The sequence below is a fragment of the Arachis ipaensis genome, chromosome B02 (genome assembly GCF_000816755.2).
Source record: "Arachis ipaensis cultivar K30076 chromosome B02, Araip1.1, whole genome shotgun sequence".
NCBI lineage: Eukaryota > Viridiplantae > Streptophyta > Magnoliopsida > Fabales > Fabaceae > Arachis > Arachis ipaensis.
In genome coordinates, this window is record NC_029786.2 from 35,649,177 (window position 1) to 35,654,420 (window position 5,244).

Genomic DNA, 5,244 nt, shown 5'->3' on the forward strand with positions numbered 1-5,244 from the left:
TCCAGCACTCGCGAGTTTGAAGCTCGTAACAGTCATTCAATCATTGAATCCTACTCGGAATACCACAGACAAGGTTTAGACTTTTCGGATTCTCTTGAATGCCGCCATCATTCTAGCTTACGCCACGAAGATTCTAATTAAGAGATCTAAGAGATATTCATTCTAGCTTATTTCATGTAGAACGGAAGTGTTTGTCAGGCACGCGTTCATAAAGGAGAAGGATGATGAGCGTCACACATAATCATCAAAAGTAACTAGATCCTACTAAAAACATACTAAAAACAATGTCAAAAAGCGTATAAATTATCCGCTCATCAGAATACCACAGACAAGGTTTAGACTTTCCGGTTCCCAGGAATGCTGCCAATGGTTCTAGCCTATACCACAAAGATAATAATCTCACGGACTCGTTCCGTGTATTAGATACCTAAGAGATACGCACTCAAGCTATCGCCCAATGACTACGTTGAGCTCAGATAGAACGGAAGTGGTTGTCAGGCACGCGTTCATAGAATTGAGAATAATGATGAGTGTCACAGATTATATCATTCTCCAGATTGAAGTACGAGTGAGTATCTTAGAGAAGAAGTAGGTGTGAATTGAGAGAAAAATAGTAGTAATTGCATTAATTCATGAAGAATAGCAGAGCTCCACACCTTAATCTATGGGGTGTAGAAACTCCACCGTAGAAAATACATAAGTGAAAATAAGCTAGGCATGGCCGTGAAGCCAGCCTCTCCAAAGGGATCTCCGATGTGAAAAATTACATAAGATGATCAAAAGATCAAAAGTGATCCAAAGATATCAAAAGATGTAAAATAAATCTCTAAAAGTAGTTTTTATACTAAACTAGTAACCTAGGGTTACAGAAAATGAGTAACTAAGTGCAGATAGTGCAGAAATCCACTTTCGGAGCCCACTTAGTGTGTGCTTGGGCTGAGCATTGAAGCTTTCACATAAATAGGCTGTTCTTGGAGTTAAACGCCAGCTTGGGTGCCAGTTTGGGTATTTTACGCCAGAAAGTTTTAGGCTGGCTTTGGATGCCATTTTGGGCCATCAAATCTCGGGTAAAGTATGGATTATTATTTATTGCTGGAAAGCCCAAGATGTCTAATTTTCAATGAAATTAAGAGCGCACCGATTGGGTTTCCGTAGCTCCAGAAAATCCACTTCGAGTGTAGGAGGGTCAAAATCCAAGAGCATCTGTAGTCCTTTTTCAGCCTCTGAATCAGATTTTTGCTCAGGTCCCTCAATTTTAGCCAAAAAATACCTGAAATCATAGAAAAGTACACAAACTCATAGTAAAGTCTAGAAATGTGATTTTTGAATAAAAAATAATAAAAATATAATAAAAAGTAACTAAAACATACTAAAAATTATGTAAAAACAATGCCAAAAAGGGTATAAATTATCCGCTCATCAAATCGCATGGGGGATAGCTTGGTGAAGGCTGTGGGATAGTGGTGTTTGGTTAGAGTAGAAATTCTTTAAGATAGATTACTCGGTTTAATTATGATAAGGTTTATATTATGCTTGTCTTGTTTTAGAATGCTTTAAGCTTGAAACTTGTGATGGATATGGAGCTTAGGATTGCCTTTGGCGTTCCGGGGTCTTATATCCTACATCACTAGGTACTGTTACCATACTGAGAACCTCCGGTTCTCATACCATATCTCTGTTGTGTTTTTCAGATGCAAGTCGCAACCCACCTCGGTGAGTTGCTTTGGATGGTGACAGGAGCGGAGTATCTTGGTTTCTTTTGGAGTCTTTTTAGTTTATTTTGTTTTTATGTCTCTCACTTTTGTATCTTGTTTAGCCTAGAGGCTTGTATTTGAGGGAACAACTTGTATAAGCTGTTTTTAAACTATCAGTTTTCAATATGGTTCTATATACTTGTATATGGCTAGTCGGCTTAAACTCCGCGAGTCGAGGCTAGTTCCTATGATATTATATACTTATATTTTGTTGTATCTTATCTGTTTCTTGTGCCTTAAGCTAGTAGCTTCGTTAGTACGCTTTGCGCTTTTGAAATCCTATTTTTGAGATATATCTTTCATCGGGCTTCTAAATTATATTATTTCTTCTATATATAATGTATGTATGAGCTTAGAACTGTCGTAACCTCTGATTAACCTTTGCTTTACGATGCGAGGTAAGGCTTAGGCTAATTAGGGTGTTACATTTAGTGGTATCAGAGCGTTTCGTCCTCGTGAGCCTGAGGGATGGACCGATTGTGCTTCTTTGCATACTCTGTGTGTCTTTTCTTTGATGCTATTAGGTTCTCTACTTGATATATGAATAGCATGCTTGTTTGTGAGTGCCTGTTTGGGATAATTGAAGCACTAGACTTTTGATATTTAGACTGATCGCCTTGATATCGATTGTTTAGTGTAGACAGGAACTCTAATGGCTACTCGTGGACAAGGTCGGTAACGTATACAGAGAGATTATGAGGGTAACCCGTCGACAGATGATCACGCTGAAGTTATGGCGGCAATGATTAATTTAGCTAACATTATTCAAGTGGGCACTGTTATGGCTACTCATGCTTTGTGGTAAACAAGGAAATCAGCCGGAAGCGAAAATGAAGAAGGTGCTGAGGACAACTTAGTTAGTGTTCCGAGAACTCTAGCTGCTTTTCTGAAAGCTGATTCGCCAGTTTTCGATGGATTGATAAATTCTGCTGAAGCAGACAACTGGTTCAAAACTGTGGAGGGTGCATTACAGACTCAACAAGTCTCGAGTAATCAGTTCGTGGAATATGCAGCTTATCAACTAGTGGGAGAAGCTCAACAATGGTGGCAAGGAGAGTGCTGACTGCTACACCTACAGAAGGTGGACATTACATGGACATTATTCTAGGAAGCTTTCTATAAAAAGTACTGGCATGAATCATTAAGGGAGGCCAGAGATTTGGAGCTCTTACAGTTGAAGTAAGGGTCCATGACTATAGCTGAATACAGTAACAAGTTTAAAGAACTCTGTAGGTCCTCGAGAATAAGTCAGGGTACTCCTAAGTCCTATGAGGGATGAAAATGTGTCAAATATGAGGTAGGGTTGAGGAAAGATATCATGTGTGATGTGGCTCCATTGGAGATTGGGAAATTCTCTGAATTAGTGGACAAGGCAACGATTGTTGAAGATTATGCCAAGGAGGCGACTTTAGAGAGAGATGTTCGTGGCGGTACTAGTGGTAAAGTTCATGGGAAGTATGTTCCATCAAGAGGCCGGAATTTCAAGATGGGTAGAAGTGCCCCTCAGCGACTCCAAGGGCAAGGGCATATCGAAAAGACTAACCATGACAAGTATCACAGGGAGAGAGGAGCAGGTAAGCAGGCGTGGGCTCAACAAGAGGAGTTAAGGTGCTCGAGATGTAGAAGATACCATCCAGAAAAGTCATGCATGGCTGGGTTCAGTGGATGTTACAGCTGCGGATTGTCAGGACATATCTCTAGACGCTGTCCTTACAAAAAGGACCAAGGTGCAGATCGCTCCCAGTAACAGGGTTAAGGATCTCTGATAAACCCATATTTCATGAGTTCTTTTGTGCTTAATTAGAGTGATTTATTCAACTCTTCACCTACTTATTCACATTAATTGCATGGTTTTGCTTTCCCTTCCTTATTATGTCATATTGTGAAAAACATGTTTCCTAAGCTTTAAAAATTAATTATTTTAATTACCTTTATTTCCATTCGATGCCGTGATTAGTGTGTTGAGTAGTTTCAGATTTTCTAAGGCAGAATGACTTAAAGGATGGAAAAGGAAACATACAAAAATAGAAGGAGAAAGCAAAACGGAGCTTTGAAGAAAACTGGTATTCACGCGATCGCATGGATGACGCGATCGCGTGCCAAGCACGAATCAGTAGCGACGCGGCCGCACGACTGACGCGACCGCGCACCTTAAGCAGAACGCACATGACACGGTCGCATGACTGACGCGACCGCATGGCAAGGAAAAGCTCCAGATGACGCGACCGCGTGACCCACGCGGACGCGTGACAGAGGCCACGTATCAGAATTTACAGAATACGCCCCCAGCAAATTCTGAAGCCCTTTTTGGCCCAGATCCAAGTACAGACAGCATAGACTAGATGTTATAAAGTGTGGGAATGCACCCATTCAAAAGAGAGCTCGCCAATTTCTAGTTTTCATGATTTAGATTTAGTTTAGAGAGAGATTCTCTCTCTCTCTCTTAGGATTTTGGACTTCTTCTTGTTTTGGGAGTAACTCTGGATCCAGGTTTTAATGTTCTTTTATTTTAGTTCTACATTTATTTATTCCAACATTTGAATTGATTATTATAATTTGATTTATGAATTATTCCATGTCACAGATTGCTATTTGAATTTATGATAATTGAGGTATTTTCAGTTCATGATTGTTCTCTTTGATTTAAGTTATCATTGCTTCCCATCTAATGACATTTTTATTATTCTAGCAATTTTACTTTTTCCCCTTTTGGTCCTGGTTAAGAATTCAGTAACTCAATAGTTATTAAACTCAACATAACTGATAATCGTTATCTTGCTAATTGAGCTGAACTTAAATAATCTCAACCTTTTCTTAGGAAATAATTAGGATTCAAAGGTCAATTTAATTAGTCCCTTAACTTTTCTTTGCCCCGGTAAAGGTTGACCAAGTGGAATTAAGATACAACTTTCATTATTGTTGAGAGAGATAACTAAGTTGGACTTCTAATTTCCCTTATCTTGCCAAAAGTTGTTTCACCATTATTATTTATTTTTAATTGCCATTTAATTCACTCGTCATTTAAATTACTTGCTTCTCACTTTCTAAACCCCGATTACAACCTTTATAACCAATAATAAGAACATACTTCCTCGCAGTTCCTTGAGAAGACGACCGGAGGTTTGAATACTTGGTTAACAATTTTTAAGGGGTTTGTTACTTGTGACACCCAAAATGTTTGTACGAAGGGATTTTTGTCAGTTTAGAGACTATATCTACAACGCGACTATTTTTATGACATTCTTTACTGGCAAAGATCCCAACGTCAAAATGGCGCCGTTGCCGGGGAACTGCTAACGTGTGCCTTATTATTGGTTATTGTAAATATTTTTCTTTTTCTTGTTTATTTATTTTTGTTTTTTCCTTTTTATCTTTATTTGCTACTATGAACTCTCACCCCTCTCGCTTTGAGTTTGGTTTTAATATTGTTAAAGGAAATAGAAGTTACAGCAGAAATGTGTACCAAGGTCAGACCAATCAAGGATGGATG